Source organism: Chiloscyllium punctatum, chromosome 23 (assembly GCF_047496795.1).
Source record: "Chiloscyllium punctatum isolate Juve2018m chromosome 23, sChiPun1.3, whole genome shotgun sequence".
Lineage (NCBI taxonomy): Eukaryota > Metazoa > Chordata > Chondrichthyes > Orectolobiformes > Hemiscylliidae > Chiloscyllium > Chiloscyllium punctatum.
The window spans coordinates 88,787,580-88,813,316 of record NC_092761.1 but is presented as its reverse complement, the minus strand read 5'-3'; the positions used below and the strand labels follow the sequence as shown (position 1 = coordinate 88,813,316).

General features: G+C 44.4%; 1 long non-coding RNA gene across 1 annotated transcript; it reads left to right on the top strand.

Moving 5' to 3' along the window:
• The first annotated feature begins 1,451 nt into the window (after nucleotides 1-1,451).
• On the top strand, nucleotides 1,452-6,163 carry LOC140494237 (uncharacterized). Its single transcript, XR_011963922.1, has 4 exons — nucleotides 1,452-1,689; nucleotides 1,943-2,029; nucleotides 2,821-2,934; nucleotides 5,992-6,163. It is a non-coding gene; the product is annotated as an uncharacterized lncRNA (long non-coding RNA).
• Nucleotides 6,164-25,737: the final 19,574 nt, after the last annotated feature.

Genomic DNA, 25,737 nt, shown 5'->3' with positions numbered 1-25,737 from the left:
TTGTTGAGGAGGGAATTCCAGGATTTTGACCCAGTGACACTGAAAGAATGACAGTATATTTCCAAGTCAGGCTGGCAAGTGTCTTGGAGGGGAACTTGCTAGTGGTGGTGTTCCCATGTATCTGCTGCCCTTGTCCTTCTAGATGGAAGTGGTCATGGGTTTAGAAGATGCTGTCTGAGGAGCTTTAGTGCCACGTAGTTGTGTTGCCGTGTATTAGCTGTCCTTACTTGTTTGTTAGCTTGAGATCATGAATCTTTGCCCAGGATTCCTGGGTGGTCACTTGCATCATACCTCAATGACATCTGTGCAACAGATTCCAGAATGTACTCATTGTTAGACAGTTGTGTTTGGTTTCAGTCTGAAGCATCCACTATCATAGAGCCAGAAAGGATGCTGCACTGAATCTTTCAATCACGAATATTTTCTGATTGGTTTGAAATAGGAATCCTTGGAAGAATTGTCACTTTGGGCAGAGGGTTCACATATCACAGTGAGAAAGAAATGATTGCATTTGTATGCTATTTTCCCAGATGTCTCTAGTGCTCCTTACAGCCAATCACTATTGTAATGTAGAATATATGGCAGACAATTTGTGCACAGCAAGCTCCCATAAACAGCAACAGGATAATGGCATGACAATCCATTTCTGCGATGTTCGTTGAGGGATAACGATCAGCAAGAATGCCAGGGAAGCCCAACCTGACCTCCTGCCTTGTTGTTTCGCAGAATGCCGCTTTGAGATCTTTTACATCTATGTGAGAGAGCAGACAGTACCTTAGTTTAATGGCTCCTATAAAAGACAGCACCTCCAACAGAGCAGCCCTCATGTAGTGCTGCACTCAAAGGTCAGCCTGGATTCTTGTGGTCACATACCCAGTGTAGAACACAAACTCACAAAATCCATGACTCGGAAATGAGTGGGATATCATGCAGCCAGGGAGAATTGGGGGGTTAGCTGAGGTCACCGAGATAAAAGGACAAGGTCACAGAAAGATGTGAAAACAAAGACAGGAATTGTAATAAAATAAAACAAAGAAATGCGGATGCTGGAGATCTGAAACAGAAGTCGTTAGCGAAATGTTGAAGGTCTGGCAGCATCTGTGGAGAAAAAGCAGAGGGAATCTTTTAGGTCTGGTAACTCTTCACCGTAAGATTAATAAATTTGATGTATTGTTCCACCCAGGAGTTAATGTGGGTCAACAGGAACAAAACCAGTGCCTTCAGAAAAGAGCATTTTTTTGTCTCTAAATATCAATCAACAGGATTTTGGACTTTGATTTAGTCCAAGTAAAACTTTGAAAGTACTTATCCCATTAGGTTTCTGAACATGTTCAGTGAGGTCATGTGGCTAATTCTTGCAGAGGTTCTAAACAGTGTAAGGAAGTAATTTCCCATGGTGCTCTACTGCCTGCCAATCAAATCGAGCAAAGGGGAAGGCTTATTAATGCGTCCACGAAAAGCAGAACAGTCCGTAGTAATTCTGAAAGACAAAGAGGTTTTTTTGCTCCCTGGAGCAGATATATTTAGAGAGAGAAAGAGGCAGAGAGAGAGCTGTTCTATTAGTTCTTGAATGCTATGGGACTTTGTAGCACACAGCAAAGCCTCTGTCCTAGATTCTGACTCTGTACAATCTCATTAAATTTGATATGTCACAGAGGGTTCACCCAAATGAAGGGGCCGCAGGAACAGGTTTGATGTTTGCCAGATTTACCAAAGAAAATGATTCATTATGCTTTCAAAACGTACACCATTCAGATTTGCTTCCTCAGTTAATTTTTACCAACAGTAATCCAGCTGTCAAGAGGTTTTTCTTTTCTCTAGTTTTCCTTTCTGTTTTTAACCCTCTTGATACCCATCTCTGATCACAATACTACATTTCAGCTTTGTTTTATTGTCAAGAAAATCCGTATGTCAAGGTTCATTTTATTTTAAATGCTCACAGGGACAACATCAACTGCTCTTCTTCTCATATTCTGAAGGGATTGGGGTCAAGCCCGACATGGGTCAATCACCATTTCTGCATTGATGGGTAAGAATTTGGAAAATGTCCAATTTCAAAATCCTCATCTTTATTTTCAATCTTGCCACAGCCTCTCTTCCCACCCATCTGCAACATTGTCCGGTCCCAAATCCGTTTGAGATCTCAGCATTTCCTTCAATTTTGGCCTCTTGTGTATCTCTGATTTATGCCCCTCCACCATTTGGACATCATGCATTAAGCTGGTTAGACCTTAAGAGCCATAATTAATCTTTGAATGGTTTTAATTATTTTTAATTAGCTTGTTTGGATGTGTTATGGCACACATTCAGGGCAGGTGGGACTTGAACCTAGACTACCTGGCTCAGAAATAGGACCTTATATTTATTTACAGCATCACACATTGCAAGCATTCATAACTCAAGCACCATAGTTCCAAAAAAAAAACAAAAGACTACGGATGATGGACATCTGAAATAAGGTTCTGCAGAAGGATCACTGGATTCCGTTTCTCTCTCCACATGTGCTACCAGGCCTGCTGAGTTTCTCCAGCAATTTCTCTTCTTGTTTATCACCATTGATTTAGTCTGTGTTTGTTTATGAGAATGCATGTAAATCACCAGTTAATACCCACCACCTGCATACGATTAAACACCATTAGCATTAAACACAGTTAATGCGCAACTAACTGCAAAAATCTGGAATTCCATCCCTAACCTGTCCACCTCTCTTCCTGAGTCCCACTTCGTAGAACACATCTTACTTTAGTACTGCTCTTTCGAAGTACACTGGGGATATTTAACCGTGTTAGAGACAATATCTTTCTTTCTATTCATTCACAGGATCTGGGCATCACTGGTTGGACCAGCATTTATTGCTCATCCTTAATTGCCCAGAGGGCAGTCAAGAGTCAACCACGTTGCTGTGGATCTGAAGTCACATATAGGCCAGGCCAGGTAAGGATGGCAGATTTCATTCCCTAAAGGACATTAGTGAACCAAATGGGCTGTTTTTTCTTTTTTTTTCTATTATCCCCACACTACTGCCTAACTGCGGTAGGGCTTATTTTTTCCCCAGCACCCATGTTGTGTGTGTGTTGGTGTGAGACACGGTGAAAGACACAAGGTGCACAAATCTTTATTCAGTTTCCACCACCAGGAAGCAAAGAAACACCCGAGTGACCAGTGATGAGCACTGCTCTTCACATCAAAGGGCAATGCTGTGTGATCAAACAGTGAAGGGGACGGCAGGGATTAAATCAAAATAGAGTTGGAGGGGGAAATAATGCACTCCACTCCCTGCAGCGCCCACCTCTCCCCGAACAACTCCAGGGTGTTGGTGGACACCGCGTGCTCCTTCTCCAGAGACACCCGGGCTCTAACGTAACCCCGGAAGAGGGGCAGGCAGTCGGCCCTAACGACCCCCTCCACGGCCCGCTGCCTGGACCTGTTGATGGCCAGTTTGGCCAGGCCCAGGAGCAGACCCACGAGGAGGTCTTCAGACCCACCCTCCCTCCTCCATACCAGGTGCCCGAAGATCAGGAGAGTGGGACTGAAATGCAACCAAAAGCAGAGGAGGAGTTTTTAAGAAAATCAAAAAGGGAGTGCAAATGCCCACATCCAATATACATGTGGTCCACGGACTCCACAGACCACAAAACAACCAAATGGGTTTTGCCTGACAATCAACAACTGTCATTGTTAAACTCTTAATTACACATTTTTATTGAATTCAAATTTCACCATCTGACATTGCAGAATTTGAATTCAGGACCCTAGCACATTACTTGGGTCTCTGGATTAATAGTCAAGAGTGTGTACTGGAAAAGCACAGCAGGTCAGGCAGCATCTAAGAAGCAGGAGAATCAAAGTTTTGGGCATAAGTCCTTCATCAGGAATGAGGTTCGTGGACATTGGGGCTGAGAGATAAATGGGAGGGAGGGGGGTTGGGGGGAAGGTAGCTGAGAGTGCAATAGGAAGATGGAGGTGGGGGGTGATGGTGACAGGTTGGAGAGGAGGTGGAGCAGATGGACAGGTAGAACAAGTTATGAGGGCTGTGCCGAGTTGGAACGTTAGATCTGGGATAAGGTGGGGAAAGGGGAAATGAGGAATCTAGTGAAATGCACTTTAACCCCTGTTGTTGGAGGGTCCCAAGGCAGAAGACGAGGCATTTTGTAGAGACCATTCCCTCCACGACACACGCATGAAGCAACCCCACCGCACCATGGCCAAACACTTCGACTCCCCCTGCCACTCCATCAAGGACATGCAAGTGCTGGGTCTCCTCCACTGCCAAGCCCTAACCACCCAACGCTTGAAGGAAGAAAGTGTTATCTGCTGCCTTGGGACCTTCTAACCACAAGGGATTAATGTGGATTTCACCAATTTCCTCATTTCCCTTCCCCCCACCTTATCCTAGATCCAACCATCCAACTTGGCACCGCCCTCAAGACCTGTCCGACCTATCCATCTTCCTTCCCACCTATCCGCTCCACCCTCGTCTCTGACCTATCACCATTACCCCCACCTCCATCTACCTATATCACATTCAGCCACATTCCCCACGGCCCCACCCCCTTTATCTCTCAGCCGGCTCACAGCCTCATTCTTGATGAAGGGCTTATGCCTGAAACATTGATTCTCCTGCTCCTTGGATGCTGCCTGACCTGCTGTGCTTTTCCAGCATCACATTCTTGACTCTGATCTCCAGCATCTGCAGCCCTCAGTTTCTCCTTACTGGATTAACAGTCCAGTGATAACACCACTAGGCCATCACCTCCCTAACACAAGTTGCTGTACTGGTCCAAGAGGAAAGACTTGTTTCAGCCGCAGGGTACTGCCTCAGAGTGAAGGGATGACCCTTTAGAACTGAGATGAGGAGGAATTTCTTTAGCCAGCGGTGGGGAATCTGTGGAACTCATTACCGCAAAAGTCTGTGGAGGCCAAGTCATTGAGTGTATTTAAGACAGAGATAGATAGGTTCTTGATTGATAAAGGGATCGAGATTGCAGGGATTAGGTAGAAGAAACATATCAACCATGATGAAATAGAAGAGCAGACTTGATGGGCTGAATGACCTAAGTCTAATTCAGTGGTTTTAATCAGACCCATATAGCATCTAAGTGTATGCTTTTAGATGCCCCTATTTTTAAAAAAGTGTTTCTATTCACTCTATTCAGGCCTATTATTTAATGCATCTGGGATTGGATGGGACTTGAATCTGGGTCTCCTGGCTCAAAGGTAGGGTCAGTACCACTGAACCACAGATACCCCTTTTAACAGAGTGTAATTGCTGCTGATCAAACATCACATCAACTGACATCAGCTAATTTGTGTAGACGATTTTGCCCAGCTCTTCCCAGCTTTAACATTTAGTTTTCCATTTTTAAAACAATATTTATGGGCATCATTTCGTACTCATTGCAAACACACAGTTGTGCAAACCTCACCCCAAAGCACCCTCAAACAGAATCTCAGCAGCACACTTACAGTGCAATTCCCCAGTGAATATATTTTAAAAGTTCCATTGTCCCAGAGAACCATAGTGCTGCTCTCTCATTAGACAGAGACATCTGATGGTAGTTTAACCTGAGAGTTAGCACACCTCAGTTAAGGGGAGAGATTGAGAAGGAGAAATACAGCAATGACTGTGCAGTGTCACCGTCAAGAGAACCATCAAAACCCTGTTGCCAGGATCAAACCCTTCAACCTTTGCTGAATGTTCCAGGAGGAAATAGTTCAGATAAAACCCTCAAAGTTAATTCCTTCAGGCAAATCTCACTTCCATGCCGAATGGGTTGAAGTCCCAGTCCAGAGATAAGAACATGATCCTAGCTGATACCAATACGAGGGAATGCAGCACTGTCGACGTTATCAGCGGGTTGTTAAAACCAAAGCTTTGCCTGGCCTCTCAGGATGTTAAGGATCCCATTGCTGTTAGTTTGAAGAAAAGCAAAGGAGTTCACACCCGGTGTCCTGATCAAATTTAACATTTCAACTAACATTGCTTTACAGATTATCGAGTCGCTATTGTATTTTGGGATCTTGCTGTGCAGAAATTGGTTCCTGTGATTACCTGCATTACAATAAGAGCACTACTTCAAATGTATTTTATTGGCCATGAAGAACTTTGAAGTAATGGAAGGTGCTATATAAATGCAAGCTCTTTCAATTTCAATTCATTACTCCAACCAGTGGAAACAATAAAGATGGAACTAAAAGCAAGAAACTTTGCAGGTTTGGAGTTTCAAATTATACTTTCTCAAGTAATCAGCTTCTTGTATCTCTTGTACTTTGATAACAAGCTCCTTCTCTATTAGCTATTGGGAGAACACGTCACAGGTTGCCTCAACCTTTCCAAACAGACCCTCAGAAGAGATGTGAAGGTGTCCGACTCAAATGGGAGGGAGATCAGGAATGGTTAGACAGTCCCTTCAACAATTTCCTGGTCTCTTCCATTTCTACTGCATACACCCTACAAACCTGGACATTAAACATTTTGATGTCCAAAAGCGACTTAGTAACCATTACCAATCTCATTGCAAAGTTCAAAGAAGTTTACATAAACTTGGTCTTTGGAATGTGGCAGAAAGCCAATCAAATTTTTATAACCTTCATTTAAAGAAAAATGCTGCAGCCTTTTAAACCAAATCCTTTAAGGAAGTCGAGTTGTGTTTTGTGGCAATGAAAAGGAATATCCTTTCACATCAGTAATGCAGGAAACAGTCCCAATTTTCTTTTCTCCGCAAGAAAACATGCGGGTAGTTTAATCCTCAGGGATCCTGCTGCTACACCAAATTAGAGGAGTATTAGTTGGAATGTTAGCTGCCCGGAGGGTGTGAAAAGAATATTGGAAGAATTCAGAGTCAGCCAAGGTTTGAAGATTTTTCTGATCAAAACCATATCCCTGGAACCGAGGGGAGCAGAAAATAAACTACAGCCTGTGTAAGGAACAAAGAAAGACTTTTAATAACATCCAGTGAAAGACAGCTGAAGCCAAATGGTGGCCCCTTCACCCTGGTGCAGGGTGGGGGGAGATTTTCTTCCAGGTACATTATTGAGTGTAACAGATAGAAGGCAGGTAATTGCTGGGAGGTAGAATACTTACTTAGGGTCAGAATTATTGTTCAACTCACTTTAGTTTAACTGGCATTCCAGTTGATGAATCACACATTGCAGTCTAGCAATGGGTAAGTTAGCAGGTTTGATGCCTTTGACCTCCCACAGAGAGGCTCAACATCCATTGTGGTGCTTGGTGAGACAGCACTATCTGAAAGCCCTGATCTCTACCATCCAGAAGGACAAGGACAGCAGATGCATGGGAACACTACTGCCTGCAAGTTGCCCTCCAATCTACTTGCTACCCTGATTTTGAACTGTATCACCATTCCTTCACCATCAGTGGGTCAAAGTCCTGGAATTCAGTCACCGACTGTGCTGGCAGAGGTCCCTATGCCAGACGGTCTGCAGTGGTTTAAGAGATTGGCTCACCACTCACTGTCAAAGAGAAATCAGGTGTAAGCAAAAGATTCGGGCCTTGCCAGCGATCCTCACAGCAAGTTTAAAAGATGTTAGAATTGGCCTCAGCTACCTTGATCTGGAGAGAATGGAGAACAAAAGTCATCAGTTATGATTTCTGTTCCTGGCAACATTTGTTCAATGAGACCATAGTGTTAAATGCCATTAGCATTGTGTAGCTTTTTTCCACGCTCCCTTCAAGCACCCTTCAGTCTGTGTCTCAGTGGTACCCTATACCCTTCCTCTTCTGTTTTACCGTCAACTTCCAAGGTAACAGGGTAAACTATTTCTCATAGAGCCATAGAGTCATAGAGATGTACAGCATGGAAACAGACCCTTCGGTCCAACTTGTCCATGCCAACCAGATATCCCAACCCAATCTAGTCCCACCTGCCAGCACCCGGCCCATATCCCTCCAAACCCTTCCTATTCATATACCCATCCAGATGCGTTTTAAATGTTGCAATTGTACCAACCTCCACCACTTCCTCTGGCAGCTCATTTCATACACGTACCACCCTCTGCGTGCAAACGTTGCCTCTTAGGTCTCTTTTATATCTTTCCCCTCTCACCCTAAACCTATGCCCTCTAGTTCAGGACGCCCCCACTCCAGGAAAAAGACTTTGCCTATTTACCCTATACATGCCCCTCATGATTTTGTAAACCTCTATAAAGTCACCCCTCAGCTGCCGATGCTCCAGGGAAAACAGCCCCAGCCTGTTCAGTCTCTCCCTATAGCTCAAATCCTCCAACCCTGGCAACATCCTTGTAAATCTTTTCTGAACCCTTTCAAGTTTCATAACATCCTTCCGATAGGAAGGAGACCAGAATTTCCCGCAATATTCCAACAGCGGCCTAACCAATGTCCTGTACAGCTACAACATGACCTCTTAACTCCTGTGCTCATGACCAATAAAGGAAAGCATACCAAACGCCTTCTTCACTATCCTATCTACCTGCGACTCCACTTTCAAGGAGCTATGAACCTGCACTCCAAGGTCTCTTTGTTCAGCAACACTCCCCAGGACCTTACCATTAAGTGTATAAGTTTTGCTAAGATTTGCTTTCCCAAAATGCAGCACCTCACATTTACCTGAATTAAACTCCATCTGCCACTTCTCAGCCCATTGTCCCATCTGGTCAAGATTCCTTTGTAATCTGAGGTAACCTTCTTCGCTGTCCACTATACCTCCAATTTTGGTGTCATCTGCAAACTTACTAACAGTACCTCTTATGCTCACATCCAAATCATTTATATAAATAATGAAAAGTAGAGGACCCAGCACAAATCCTTATGGCACTCCACTGGTCACAGGCCTCCAGTCTGAAAAACAACCTTCCACCACCACCCTCAGCCTTCTATCTTTGAGCCAGTTCTGCATCCAAATTTGTGACTGAGATAAAGTGACATTTCTTCACCCAGAGAGTGGTGAGTCTGTGGAATTCACTACCACTAAAAACATTTGAGGCCAAAACATTGAATAATTTCAAGAAGGAGTTAGATACAGCAACTGGGGTTAAAAGGATCAAAAGGTATGGGGAAAAGTAGGAACGGGGACTGAGTTGGATAATCAGCCATGATCAAAGTAATTAGTAGAGCAGGCTTGAAGGGCTGAATGGCCTACTGAGGCTTCTCTTTGCTATCTTTGTACATTTCTCCTTCTATTTTTGCCAAGTTACGTCTGCCAGGACTTCATTTTCAATGCCAGTACTGGTTGTGTTTGTTGGTCTAACTGTAATTAGTAACTGCTGTGATTCCTGAATTTCTATGCTCCATTTCATCCACTCATTTATCTTTCTGAACATCCAGCTGAATCTCAGCAAGCTCCACCATAACCACATTTTGAAAACTGTTCTATTCCTCTCACCCTCTTACTCTAGAATCCATAGATATTAACATTAGTACCACTCACCGTGACCAGGAGTTCCCTTCCTCAGGGGAGATGATGGCCTTGTGATATTGTTTCCAGATAGTTAATCCAAAGACCCTGATAATGTTCTGGGGATGTCAGTTCAAATCCTACTGTTGTAAATGGTGGAATTTCAATTCAATAAATACATAGAATTACGGGTTTAATGATGACCATGAAACCATTGTTGGTAAACCCCATCTTTTTCACTAATAAAGGGTGGCACGGTGACCCAATGGTTAGCACTGCTGCCTCAAGTGCCAGGGACCCAGGGTCAATTCCAGCCTCGGGTGACTGTCTGTGTAGAGTTAGCATGTTCACCCATGTTTGCATGGGTTCCCTCCAGGTACTCCGGTTTCCTCCCACAGTCCAAAGCTGAGCGGGTTAGGTGAATTGGCCATGGTAAATTACCCAGAGTGTCCAGGGTCATGCAAGCTAAGTGGAGTAGCTATGGTAAATACGGGGAGAGAGTACAGGAGTGTGATGCTTTCCTAAGGTTCGGTGCAGACTCGAGGGATTGAATGGCTTCTATATGCACGATAGGGATTCTATGATTCTAAGAACAGTACCATGAGGCTTACTTACAGCAGGACTGCAATGGTCTCAGAAAGCAGCTCAGCACCTAATATCTCAAGGACAATTGGTGATGGACAATCAATGCTGGCCTAGCCAATAATGTTCACATAATGAGAACAAATTTTAAAAATCAATGGATGTTGGATAAAGGCAGTATCTAGATCAGATGTAATGCCCCTTCTGATTGCATGCCAAAAATCCTCATTTAGATGCATAGAAAGCAGCAAGTTGACGGAGACAGCAAAGAAATGGATAGAAGATATGATCAGGGAAAAGAAATCAAAGAGATTATGGAGCAGCATCAGAGTTTGCTGTGGGTGATGGGATACCAGTCAGACCTAAAAATGAGGTGTCAACTTGGTGATGTGACCAAACAGGATTACTTGCGTGCCAAACAGCAAAAACAGCAAATGATAGACAGAGCTAAGCGATCCTACAGCAAACAGATCAGATCTAAGCTCTGCCACATCCAGTTGTGAATGATTGTGGACAACTAAGCAACTCCACAAATATCCCCATCCTCAATGATGGAAGAGCCTGACACCTCAGAACAAAGGATAATGTGAAGCATTCGCAACAATCTTCAGATGCAAATGCTGAGCAGATGATCCATCTTGGCCTCCTCCAGTGGTCCCCAGCATCTCAGATACCAGACTTCAGCCAACACAATTCACTCCATGGGATATTAAAAAAGACAGGATACTGCAAACGCTACGGGCCCTGAGCACATTCTGGCAACAGTACTGAAGACTTGTGCTCCAGAACTTGCTGCTCCCCTAGCCAGTATGTCCTGTGAATAAAAAAAACAGGATAACCCAACCAATTACAGCCATCAGCCTACTCCCAATCCTCAGTAAAGTTATGGAAGGTGTCATCAACAGGGCTACCAAGCAGCACCTGCTCAGTAATAACCTACTCAGTGATGCCCAGTTTGGGTTCTGCCAGTGTAACTCAGCTCCTGACCTCATTACAACCTTGATTCAAACATGGACAAAAGAGCTGAATTCCAGAGGTGAGGTGAGAGTGAGCCCTTGATATCAGGGGCATTTGACCAAGTGTGGCATCAAGGAGCCCTAGCAAAACTGGCATTAATGGTTATTGGGGGCAAACTCTCCTCTGGTTGGAGTCATACCTGGCACATAGGAAGGTGGTTGCGGTTGTTAGAGGTCAGTCATTTCAGCTCCAGGACATCTCTGCACGAGTTCCTCAAGGTAGTGTCCAAGCCATCTTCAGCTGCTTCATTAATGACCTTTCCGTCATCATAAGGCTTTAAGTGGCGGTGTTCAATGATGATTGCACAATGTTCAGCATCATTCACAACTTATCAGGTACTGAAGCAGACGGTGTTCAAATGCAACAAGATCTGGACAACATCTAGGCTTGGGATGACAAGTGGCAAGTAACATTTACAGCATACAAATGCCAGGCAATGACCAATAAGAGACAATCTAACCACCGCCCCTTGACACTCTGTGGTGTTGCCATCATCTGAATACGCCAAGATCAACATCCTGGGAGTTATCATTCACCAGAAACTGAACTGGACTCACCATATAAATAGGAGAAAGTGAGGACTGCAGATGCTGGAGTACCAGAGTTGAAAAATGTAGTGCTGGAAAAACAGCAGGCCAGGCAGCATCCGAGGAGCAGGAGAATCGACGTTTCGGGCATAAGCCCTTCTTCATATAAATACTGTGGCTACAAGAGCAGGTCAGAGGCTAGGAATACTGCAGTGAGTAACTCACTCCTGACTCCTTAAAGCCTGTCCACCATCTACAAGGCACAAGTCAGGAGTGTGATGAAATATTCTCCACTTGCCTGGATGGGAGCAGCTCCAACAACACTCAAGAAGCTCAACACCATCCAGGACAAAGCAGCCCCCTTGACTGGACTAAATCCACAAAAATCCACTTCCTCCAACATGATGCTCTCTTGTAAGGTTGATCTAGATTGAACCTGTTGCAAAACCATCTCTAATAATGACAATTCAGTTGGGAGTGGAGGGATACAGGCTTGGTTCTGAAACAGGGAAGAATTTCAATGGTTGTTCCAAAAATGGGCGAAGCAAAGGCTAATAACATATATTTACACACATGAATAAATAATAGATTTATATACATAAATAATAAAATAAGCAATACGAAAAATATAAAATAATTAAATAATAATAAATAAGGAAGATTACCAGGAGGTGGTAGATGGAAATATTAGCAACATGATGCAAGTAAGAAAAATGAGAAACTTTTTTGTGTTGTTCATGAATAAATCCCTGAACTCCTTTAGCCGTCACCTCCTCCCGCCCTAAAACCTATCAGCTTTAAACAGGAAGGTCATACGGCACCAAGTGAAATGAGGGAAAGTTAGTCTAAAAGAAACATCAATCCTGCGAGGTGTAAGGTTCAATTAGATTAGAACATTCAGAATTCTTTGGGACAAATGAACACAATTGAAACTGAATCCTAAATCTTAGTGAAGTGTAATTCTGTCAAGATTCATGGAGGGTTTCTCCCCAGGAGACCTTTCTGAAGTAATCGTCCCAAACCTAATTAACTATCAACCACTATGGCATCCCTCATGTCAGATGCCAGTCTGATTCTCCCATTAGAACCCTCCATGTACTGGACATCCCAGAATAGATGGGCATCCATTGTGCATGTCGTTTTTAAGGTCGTTGTGTGTATGGACAAACACCATCAGTCTGGTATTGTCCTGCACAGTTCGTGTCATGTGACAGGTAAGGGGAAATTGGTGCTCACTTTGTTGGCACAGACCTGGTGTCTGACATGGTGCAGATCTGGAAACTCCTCTTCCACCAGGACTGGCACTTCCTCAGTACTGACCTCCGACAATGCAGCACTTCCTCAACACTGACCTGCTGAACATGCTGCACTCCCTTAGCACTGACCCTCCAACGATGCGGCGCTCCCTCAGTACTGACCTCTGACAGTGCGGCACTCTCTCAACACTGACGCTCTGATAGTGTGGCACACCCTCAGCACTGACCCTCCAGCAGTGCTGCACTCCCTCAGTACTGACCCTCCGACAGTGCATCACTCCCTCAGCACAGACCCTCCAACAGTGCGGCACTCCATCAGCACTGACCCTCCGACAATATAGCATTCACTCAGCACTATCCCTCCAATAGTGCTACACTCTCTCAGCACTGAGCCTCTGACAGTGCGGCACTCCCTCAGCAATGACCCTCCATCAGTGGGCACTCCCTCAGCACTGACCCTCTGACAGTGTGGCACTCCCTTAGCACTGACCCTCTGACAGTGTGGCACTCCCTCAGCACTGACCCTCCGACAGTGTGGCACTCCCTCAGCATTGACTTTCTGACAGTGCGGCACTCCCTCAGCACTGACCCTTTGACAGTGCGGCACAGCCTCAGTACTAACATTCTGAATGTGCTGCACTTCCTCAGTATTGATCTTCTGACAGTGCCGCACTCCCTCAGAACTAACCCTCTGACAGTGCGGCACTCCCTCAGCACTGACCCTCCAACAGTATGGCACTCCATCAGCACTGACCCTTTGACAGTGTAGCACTCACTCAGCACTATCCCTCTAACCGTGCTACACTCTCTCAGCACTGACCCTCCGACATTGCGGCATTCCCTCACTACGGACCCTCCAACAGCGCTACTCTGTCTCAGTACTGACCCTCTGACAGTGTGACACACCCTCAGGACTGACCGTTCAATAGTGTGGCATTCCCTCATTACTGACCCTCTGACAATGCGGCTCTACCTCAGCAATGATCCTCTGACAGTGTGGCACTTCCTCGCTACTGACCCTCCAGCAGTGCTGCACACCCTCAGTATTCACCCTCCAACAGTGTGCTGCTTCCTCAGCACTGACCTTCTGAACGTGCGGCACTCCCTTTGTACTGACCTTTCAATTCCCTCAACACTGACCCTCTGACAGTGAGGCACTCACTCAGCACTGACCCTGCCTCAATGCAGCACTCCTTCAGTACTGACCCTCTGACAGTGCCGTACCCTCTCAGCCCTGAACCTCTGACAGTGCAGCACTCCCTCAGCACTGACCCTCCAACAGTGCGGCATTCCCTCAGCACTGACCCTCCAATAGCGGGGCAGTCCTTCAGTACTGACCCTCCAACAGTACAGCACTCCCTCAACAATGACCATCCAATAGTGCGGCACTCTCTCAGCACTGGCCCTCTGACAGTGCGGCACTCCTTCAACGATGACCCTTCATCAGTGGGCACACTATCGGTACTGACCCTCTGACAGTGCAGCACAGCCTCAGCACTGACCTTCTGAATGTGCTTCACTTCCTCAGTACTGACCCTCTGACAGTGCGACCCTCCTTCAGTACTGACCCACCAACAGTGCATCACTCCCTCAGCACTGACACTCCAATAGTGAAGCACTCTCTCAGAATTGACCCTCTGACAGTGCGGTACTCCCTCAGCACTGACCCTCTGACAGCATGGCATGCCATCAGCACTAACCCCCCAACAGTACGGCACTCCCTCAGCACTGACCCTTTGACAGTGTAGCACTCATTCAGCACTATCCCTCCAACCGTGCTACACTCTCTCAGCACTGAGCCTCCGACAGTGCAGTACTCCCTCAGCAATGACCTTCCGACATTGCGGCTCTCCTTTAGCACTGACGCTCCAAAAGTGCGGCACTCCTTCAGCACTTACCCTCTGACAATGTGGCACTCCCTCACTACAGACCCTCCAACAGTACTACTCTGTCTCAGTACTGACCCTCTGACAGTGTGACACACCCTCAGGACTGAACATCCGTCAGTGCTACACTCACTCTGCACTGACCATCAGACGGTGCGGCGCTCCCTCAGTACTGACTGTTCAATAGTGTGGCATTCCCTCAGTACTGACCCACTGACAGTGCAGCATGCCCTCATTTACTGACCCTCTGACTATGCGGCTCTACCTCAGCACTGACACTCTGACAGTGTGGCACTCCCTCACTACTGACCCTCCAGCAGTGCTGCACACCCTCAGTATTCACCCTCCAACAGTGCGCTGCTCCCTCAGCACTGACCCTCTGAAAGTGCAGCACTCCCTCTGTACTGACCTTCCGATAGTGCAGCACTCCCTCAGCACTGATCCTTTGACAGTGCGGCACTCACTCAATACTGATCATCCAACAATGCAGCATTCCCTCAGCCCTGACCCTCTGACAGGCTGGCACTCCCTCAGTACTCACCCTCCAACAGTGCTGCATTCCCTCAGCACTGACCTCCAACAGTGCATCACTCCCTCAGTACTGACCTTTTGACAGTGTGGCACTCCCTCAGCACTGAACATCCAACAGTGCAGCACTCACTCAGCACTGACCCCCAGACAGTGAGGCACTCCCTCAATACTGACTCTCTGGCAATGCGGCTCTCCCTCAGCAATGACCCTCCGACAGTGCGGCAATCCATCAGTACAGACCCTCCAACAGTGCAGCACTCCCTCAGCAATGACCCTTTGACAGTGCAGTAGTCCCTCAGTACAGACCTTCCAACAGTGTGGTACTCCTTCATTGATGACCCTCCAAAAGTGTGCACACCCTCAGCACTGACACAGTGCATGCTCCCTCAGTTCTCACAAACTAATGAATTTAATTAAGTAATTGTAATTGTAATCGTGCTTTGTCTTTGCTACTTTGCGGGTCAGGACTTTCAGATGTCAGTGGTATTACTTGCACATTGCCAGACATTCCCTGTCTTGGGTAATTTTTATGAAATCAATAACTCTGCTTATCTTTTCCCTCTCTTTGCAAGTTTCAGAAAGAAGAGAAGGGAAGTTCTGATTGAGCTTATCTGATGTGGGATGGGAGCTGAGAGAGTGAAGTAGAGCCAGGTCCTGATGGACATCTGACTGGCGCCACTGTGACATCACATTAGTTTACAATCTGAGATAATTGGCACATTTGCTTGGCTGAAATTAAACTGCTGAAAATCTCTTATAATGGACAAATAATCTCCTGTGGATGACTGGAGCTAATCAGTTTCTCAGTTCCAGGGCTCTACGCACACCCTGTCCTTTCACACACCTGAATTAACTGTGTACACTGTGGGGCATGAGGCCTGGTCTTTTCTTTCCACTAAACTGGGAACTATTGTAGTCCCTGGTGCCCTTTATTTCCTGAGCTTTGTTTTTCCACTTTTTACTCCCATTCTGACTGTGAATGCACCGTGATATGTGCAGACATTCAGTACTTTCTTCTGATCTCAGCTGATGTTACTGCATTGTCAGAGGGTCAGTTCTGAGATAGTGCCACACTGTCAGAGAGTCAGTACTGAGGGAGTGCCGCACTGTTGGAGGGTCAGTACTGAGGGAATGCTGCACTGTCGGAGGGTCAGTAGTGAACAAGTGCTGCACTGTTGGAGCATCAGTGCTGAGGGAGTGCTGCACTGTTGGAGGGTGAGTGCTGAGGGAGTGCTGCACTGTTGGAGGGTGAGTGCTGAGGGAATGCTGCACTGTTGGAGGATCAGCACTGCGGGAGTGTCGCACTGTCGGAGCGTCAGTACTGAGGGAGAATTGCACTGTCAGAGGGTCAGTACTGAGGGAGTGCCGCACTGTCGGAGGATCAGTACTGAGGGAGAATTGCACTGTCAGAGGGTCAGTACTGAGGGAGTATCGCACTGCCAGAGGATCAGTACTGAGGGAGTGCTGTACTGTAGGCGAGCAATGCTAAAAAAGTACTTATTGCTAAAAATGCTGAGGCACCACCATTCCTCCTGGGTGGAAGTAAAAGAGCCTGTGACAGTTTGTTGACGAAGTATGGAGTTGCTGTGCAGAAAGTGACATTGCACTTCCTACACTGCAACAGTGCACACCTCAAAAGGACTTCATTGGCTGTAAAGCACTTTGAACTGCCCTGACATAGTCAAGTGCTTTACCTTAATGGAAACCCCTCTTTTTGCATATTGTTTATCCTGGATGTTACACCCTCTGATCATCAAAATGGCAGGGGATGTCACTGAATGGACGACTTGCATATTGAGGTGCCCCTCCCCCCCCCATTTACCCCTTCTTCCCTCAGTGCCCTCTCCTTTCTTCATCCCCAGCCTTTCCCAGTCGACCAGGCCCATCAAGAAATACTGCGTGTATAACCTCGAGTGTGCCTGGACTTGACCATTGTGTCTGAAACTGGCTTTCATCAATGATTTGCAACAGACCTCTAGGAAACTGTGAGGGTTGAGTTAGCGGTAAAGTTCCTCTACAAATCTAAAGCACACATGGAGATGCTAAACCGTAGGCATTCTCCTCATGTCTCAATGAATTAACTCACTAGGGGACATCTTAAATGGTTTGTAGAGGTCTGAAAGATCCCTGACTTTTTAGAGCTAGCTGGCTTCACCAAGGGGACAGCAGGGTTTCCTGAACAGCCCTCATACTATTTGGGCAGTGGGGAAGTCTCATTCCCTCCCATGGTCAACATTTAATAACTCACTAACATTGAGCCATAGGACACACCTACACGTGAATATTTACAATAGGAGCAGGAGTCATATCAGATTCAAAATGTTAACTCCATTTGTCTCTTCACAGAGGCTTCTCCAGCACTTTCTGTTTTTATTTCAGAACTCCAGCACTTGCTTTACTCGGTTTTATTGAGCAGGAGTAGACCATTTGACCCCTCAATGCTACCCCCGTTATTTCATTGAATGATCTGAGTATTGCGTGAACTCCAGTTTTCCGGCCTAGCCTGAAATGCTTCTCCTTTCTCCGTCTGCCTAAAGCCTAAGCAGACTTTAGTGTGGCAGCAACAGCGGGCCCGGCAGGGATGTACCACACGATGGGCCGGGCAGGTCGAACTGGTTATAAAATTTCATATGAGAGAGTGGAATGTTATGTGGGAGGCCTGATGCTTACCGCTGGAAAGCAGCCTGACTCAGGACAGCAGTTGAGAAAGATTTCCTTGTTAAAACACAAACCCTTGAACTAGGAAAGAGTTAAAGAGAGAAATAGTGTCCACGGAAACCAAAGGCAATCGAGTGATATTAATGAGCACTGGCCTTTTATTCCAAGGTCCAGGTTTAGCACAAGGCTTAACCACTCAGACAGAGGGGAGACCAGGCTATTGAGCCAGTTGTTGCGTTTTTAATATTTTAATCCCTTCCCAGCATCACTCTCATTGCACAATGCTAACCCTTTGAATGCCAAATATATTTCACCCATTTAGAAATGTGCCTCATATAATGACTTCAACTTGAAGATAGCATCTTGCTATCAATAATCTTAAACCCCTCTGATACCCCATCCATGTCAACAACTTACATTTAAGTAGGATATTTAACACTGTAAAACGTCCGCGGTTAAATCACAATCCCAGGTTAAATCACAATTCAGTTTAATCTTTGTTTGTCAACATACAATATAACGATACAAATTGTGATGGAGATGATATCATGGAAATTACATCAGGACTCTAGACTATATCCTGTGTTATTGTTGAGTTTAATTTTTTATTAGAAGGTACCAATTCTATTGTTAATCAAGAAAGGAATAATCAATTTGTTAAGGGAGAGAAGGCTTTATATTTGTCACCTCACAGTTTCCATCCTGTACTCCATCTGCATCTAACCAGTTGCCTGATTGCAGGGTTGACTTCAGCTGGTATAAAGTCAATGATTCCAAATACATGTATTCAAAGGCAGCTCCCATGTGGGAGTTGCCAGATGGGACAAACTGGGCAAGGAGTATCTTGTACAAAGCCACAGTAAATCAGACAGCACCAAAGGTGGCCATTTGGCCCATCAGGTCTGTGCCAGCTTTCTGAAAGAGATGTTCTATTAATCCCATTCCTCCCATAGTATTGCATTTTTTATCTCAATTGTGTAATGAGCCAATTCCTTTAGGAAAATTCTGATTGTATTTGCTTCCAACACCCTCTCAGGCTGCAGCTCCAGATTACAACAACTGACTACATTAAAACATAATTCATTTGATGATCTGAGGAAGGGTCACTGGACCCAAAATGTTAATTCCAATTTCTCTCCACAGACACTGCCAGACCTGCTAAGCTATTCCAGCAATTACTGTTTTTGTTTCACAGCATCTCCAGTTCTTATTTGCCTCCTAACTCTGGTTCTTTTGCCAAATCTATGTCCCAACTGTGCTGCTTGTGAAATAGCTTCCCCTCTATCAATATCCTGCAACATCAGAACCAAGTTTACTCATAGGTTTTGGTTGGAAAGCTTGTCACGTGGGTACAGTCACCGTAGTCTTACCAGATCAGTCTTCCCATCAGAGAGCAATGACTGATGGGATCTGAGCTATAGGGAGAGGCTGAACAGGCTGGGGCTGTTTTCCCTGGAGCGTTGGAGGCTGAGGGGGGACTTTATAGAGGTTTACAAAATTATGAGGGGCATGGATAGGGTAAATAGACAAAGTCTTTTCCCTGGGGTTGGGGAGTCCAGAACTAGAGGGCATAGGTTTAGGTTAAGATGGGAAAAATATAAAAGAGACCTAAGGGGCAACTTTTTCACGCACAGGGTGGTACGTGTATGGAATGAGCTGCCAGAGGATGTGGTGGAGGCTGGTACAATTGCAAAATTTAAGAAGCATTTGGATGGGTATATGAATAGGAAGGGTTTGGAGGGAAAAGGACCGGGTGTTGGCAGATGGGACTAGATTGGGTTAGGATATCTGGTCGGCATGGATGGGTTGGACCAAAGGGTCTGTTTCCATGCTGTACATCTCTATGACTCTATGACACGAGGCAGGGTTGAGAAGGGGAATCCTTCATGACAACCACAGGCAGTGCAGGAATCGAACCCATGCTGTTGGCATAACTCTGCTTCACAAAGCAGCTGTCCGGTCAAATGAGCTAACCAACCCCTTTTGTGGTTAGTATTTGCAGGTAATACTATGATGTGTGAAGCCTGATGTTCATTATGGGAAGATGAGGAGGCCCTTCAATCCCTTGAAGATGCTCCACTAGTCTCATAGATCATGGCTCATCTGTATCCTCATCTATCCACCTTGGATCCATAGTCCTTCCTAACGTTTGATTGGGTAGGTATAGAAAAAAATGTTTCTGCTTATCAATGAGTCCAAAACTACAGCCATAGTTTCAAGAAGTAACTAATGAACCCAATAGAGAACTCAATAGAAATGTCTTTACTCAGACACTAGTGGGAATGTGGAAATCATTGAGGTGAATTGTGTTGTAAGAGATGCCCACAGCTAGCCATTGGTTCCACTGGCATCTTTGTTGGGTAAATTTCCTTCCATCAGCCCTTCTCCTATTATTAGACAATGGAGCTTGCTAGAATTAAATTGTGAAGGAATAATCGCTACTAAGTCTTCAGCTAGAGAGGTTAATGCTTGAGTTAAAAAAAGTAATTCATTACATTTTTAAAATTCATGCATGGGGTGTGAGCATCGCTGACTGGGCCAGCATTTATTCCTCATCCCTATTTGCCCTTGAGAAGGTGACGAGCTGCCTTCTTAAACTGCTGCAGTCCATATTCTCTAGGTTGACCCACAGTGCTGTTAGGGAGAGAATTCAGAGATTTTGATCTAACAGTTACATTTACCTGAGACAAGGTTGACTATATTAACTCTAGGTAAGAGACATTGATGTCTTGTAAGAGACCTGTGATCTATGATTGTTGACTGTACAAACAACTGGAACCACTTAGAACTGACGAGCTCCTCATCATTTATATCTCAATGGACGGAGTTCCTTCAAAGCCTCTAAGTTAACCCTTCCACCGTCAAATTTGAACTAGCACAGGGGAAGCTGGACAAACACAGAGAGTGAAAGAAAGGTTGAAGAAAAATATGGTGCCGGTGTTCGTTGAAGGTGGGGTGGGAGGATGCTCATGTGGAACAGAAACACTGCCATAGAGCAGTTGGACCAAATGGCCTGTTTCTCTGCTGTACATCTATCAACTGGAGTCAGATGCTTATCTGAGAGAGATTATAACAATGCTCAGAATGAAAATTCACAATCTCCATACTTGAATAAATTACATTGTGCACTTATTGTGCTTCACCAACTTTCTGATAACCTTGATAGAAGTCAAAAATAAATATAACTACTTCTTCTCCCCACCCCTATCCCAGTGTCTCCACAACATCAATGTAATTTAGCAGCTATTTAGTCAAAGCGTTTGCTATGCAAACTCTTACCAGTGCTGTGTTCCTCAGCTCCCCTCTGAGGCCCCAATAAACCACATGGAACGCACTGATTTGTAATCTCATCTGTGAACATGATTAAGTGAAATGTCTTGGCAATAGCTAATGGGCTTAAAAGGAATGAGTGCACCAGGTAGTGTAAATAAACAAAACTGAATTCATTGTTTGGAGAACAGGGCTGATTTCCATCAACTTTTTCGTAAGTCCAATTTCCTAAGCGATATGGAAATTAAATTGAAATCAAGCAACAAATTTTTTTGTCATGGAGAAGAGAAACAAACTTCTACTCGAGATAAAGCTGCAAAAATGTCAATTACTGGATAGAAACTTCTTTTTCCAACCCCACTACTCCTCCCTCCTCCCACACTTATCCTCCAGAATGTGACCTTGCTGGGATATGATTCCACCTCCCCCCCACCCCCCCACCCCCCACCCCCACCCCACCGCCGGCAAGTTTTCCTTTACTCATACATCCTCACTATGACCATCATCTTAACGTAAGACGTGGGAGTAACAGATGCTGTATCATGGTTCTAGGTAATCTTTCAGGTGGAAATTATGACACAATTCTTGAGTCTGGTAAACCATTTGGTGAAAGATAATGCTGGAGCCAATCTGTACACAATGTTTACATTCATTTACTGAGCGAAACATACACCACCCAAATCAAAAAAATGCCCAGTTTCAATAAATGCTTTTTGTGTATGGTCAATGAGTACATCACCTCCACCTGTATATAAGTAAATATGATTCACCCATGAAGCAACTAGCGAACTGAAAATGTTTCTTTCTAAAATGTGAAGCATGTGCCTTGATCACCAAGATTGTAACAACCAACATCCATGAGCCATCATTAAGTTAGCAAAATACCCCTAAAATAGTTCACAGCAACAATTATCAATCAAAATTTGACAATGATTTACAGAAGAAAATATCAGGGCATATGGGCAATGAAAATCAGACAGACTTTCAGAAGCGGAGTTGAGAGGGTGGTGCTGGGAAGGCACTGCAGGTCAGGCAGTATTTGAGGAGCAGAAGACTCGACATTTCAGGCATAAACTCTTCATCAGGAATTAGCCACTCAATCCTGATGAAGGGCTTATGCCCGAAACACGATTCTCCAGCTCCTCGGATGCTGCCTGACCTGATGTGCTTTTCCAGCACTACACTCTCGACTCTGATCTCCAGCATCTGCAGTCCTCCCTTTCTCCTAGACTTTAAGAAGCAGATAGACATTAAAAAGCATCTTCAAGGGAGGAGAGAGTCGGGTAGTGAATTTTTGGGAGGAAACTCTGGAACTTTATATCTCAGGAAGCTGAAGGCATGGCAGTCAGTGGTGGAAGAATTAACATTGAGAATGCATAGGAGAACAGAATGGGAGGAGCAGAGAAATTTTGGAGGGTGGTAGCTTTAGAGGAAATGTCCTATACATTGGGGGGAGGCAGGGGGGTGATCCCATGAAAGGAGTTGTAAAGAGTGACTCAATAAATACCTCCAGAGGTAATATAGCTGGTATCAAAGGGCATGAATGCTGTGTCATCAGGCTGTAAGATTTAGCAGCTGAAAGCAGTTGTTACACCCAAGATGGAAGAAAGCAAATAGAAAGGTCATCTTCGATAAATTCAAACCTGTTGACTTTATACTTGTTGCTAATTGAAGAAACTCACCAACTTTACATCTTCTCAAAAATCTCAAACTTGTACGAATAAATGGTATAGACACAAAGTGGAGGAGTGCAGAGATTTTGGAAGCTATCTTCTCCTTGCAACCCCCATCACCTTTCTTTCTTCAGCAAGGTATCGGATTGTCTTGTAAATCTATCCATACCTGCACACTTCAGAAAACACAGAGAGGAGAAGCGATTCAAGACCCCTCCTTTGATTGCAAGGTTAACTTGTCTTCTACATAAATGGATGTGGTAACATAACAGTTCTGTTGCTCAAATGAGCTGAATGAGGCGGAGAAATGGGAACACTGGCAGCTAGAGAATTTATATTCAGTTAATTAAATAAATCTGGAATAAAAGACAAGCTTCAGAAATGGTGGCCATGATACATTCAGGTTGTCTTACAAACCCATCCAGTTCATTAGTAACCTCTCGGAATCAAGAAATCTGGCAGCGTTAGATTCAGGAAGGTGACTCAGTGGTAACTTCTCAAGGGCAGATGAATGGACAATAAATGTTGTCCATCCCGGCAGCACTCCTGCTGTGATTGCATTAAAAACTTACAAGCGAAAAGCAAGCCAGATACGGGCCTGAAGAGTTTTTGGAGCCACCTCTCCCAACATGGTGGCTTATTCAGTTGCTTGGGGATTGTTGGTAATAAAATAATATTTTTGAAATACTGATTACAGGGTTTTTAACACATCAAAGAAAACAGCATTATTACAACAATTCTAAGCACGTCAAATAAAAAACATCGTTTAGCAGCTCCCCCATGTGATCTGACAGTTAAATGTGTAGGTTTGAAAGGCAAGATTTCTTTAAGGTGAGTACTTTGTTGATTGCAGGTATGGGGATGGTTGCAAATCCAACAATTTCGTTCAGTGATTTCCATGGAAGGAAACAGATACCAAAAGGTTTTGATCGTGCCCACTATCCAAAGAAATTTGCCAGAAATGCTTTGTGTTAATATTCAATAAAAATCAGGTAACAATCTGCTTTTTGACACACATACCAAATCTTTCCACATTGGGCACAATCAGTGGTCAGGGCACAAACTGTGCCCAAAACTCCACCTGTTTGAGATGTGCTTTTCCCCTTGAGATTTGGGCCAAACTAATCAATTTATCACTTAACCCAAAATGTGTCAAATGCCAGTGTAACCAATTAGCAATTTAAATTTCACTTTTAAGTTTTAAAAAAATGCTTTAAAAAATACTTGTGATTTTAACAATGGTACAGTTTGCTCCATATAAATCAAAATGGTTTAGGAATGGGAGCTGGGGAAATGGGAATATCAAGGTAAAATCAATGACTGCAGATGCTGAAAACCAAATACTGGATTAGTGGTGCTGGAAGAGCACAGCAGTTCAGGCAGCATCCAACGAGCAGCGAAATCGACGTTTCGGGCAAAAGCCCTTCATCAATTATTCCTGATGAAGGGCTTTTGCCCGAAACGTCGATTTCGCTGCTCGTTGGATGCTGCCTGAACTGCTGTGCTCTTCCAGCACCACTAATCCAGTAAATGGGAATATCACTTGAGTAGTGATCCAGAACCCCAGGCTAATGTTCTGGAGATGTTCATTCAAATCCCAATATAGAAGATGGTGAGGTTTGAATTGGATGAAGATCTGATACAAAATAACCCAAGGGTGACCATGTGACTGTAGCTAATTGTTATTAAAAACCCATCTGGTTCACTAATGTCCTTAGGGGAAGGAAATCTGCTGTCCTCACCTGGTCTGATCTACATGTGACTCCAGATCCAACTCAGTGATTTTTAGCCATGCTCTGGGCAATAAATACTGACTTCTCAGCAGCGACAATGTTCCATGAATAAATTATAAGAAATAAGTGTGTTGGATCACCCAAAGAGCAATTTAAAACAACAAAGCAAAGGACTTTTGCAGAGCCATTTGCCAGTTATAATGAGGGACAGTAGTTAATTTCTTAGTAAATTTGATGAAGAAAATTACATTTTAAATATTCTTGTTAATGTTCTTGTATCTGGAAGAGACAGCTAATTTTTTCTTACATTTCCTGGAAAGTTCAGCTGTAATGAGCAGAATCTAGCCAAGCCGGGGGGTTGTCTTGTAGGTGGGGACTGCCAGTGATACTGGAAAAAACACAGAAACCTGATCTGTACTGAATGTACTCTGCACTTAATATTCCACGTGACTTCATGCAGTTTATGCCAATTTTGGGCAAACAGTGCAGAACAGAAATATCACTGAGTGGACATCCTACCCCGCAGTATTTAAAACTGTTCCCCTTTAAAGTGAAAAATCACACAACACCAGGTTATAGTCCAAAAGGTTTAATTGGAAGTACCCTAGCTTTCGGCGTGCTGCTCCTTCATCAGGTGATTGATACAATCACCTGATGAAGGAGCGGCGCTCTGAAAGCTAGTGTGCTTCCAATTAAAACTGTTGGACTATAACCTGGTGTTGTGTGATTTTTAACTTTGTACACCCCAGTCCAACACTGGCATCTCCAAATCATGACCTTTAAAGTGACACTGTCTTCAAGAGCTATGCAAAATTCTCAGTGATAAGTGCACACAGACTTAACAGTTTCTATTTTAAATTCATTCATTCCACCAGTATTATGTTGTAATGATTTGATCTCATGTACATTTAAACAGTAAGTCTTCTAGCATTTTAAGGAGCAGCTGGGAGATTCAACAATGAGGACTTGCAGTGCCACCACTGACAGGAAACTGCAACTATTGTGTGACATGTTTACATAGGCACTGACTAATGTAGCTACAGATTTAAGAATTTAGAGTGAGAGAATGTTAATATAAAAGAGGAAGATGAAACTGCAGCTAACAAAATAAGATAAAAAGTCCATTCCGATGTAACATTTCTAAAATAGATCTTTTTGCATATTGTTAAAGGAACAATGTAAATCATTGCCTCAAATCTGGACTGGTTTCCACCTGGAGTGGAGAGCACC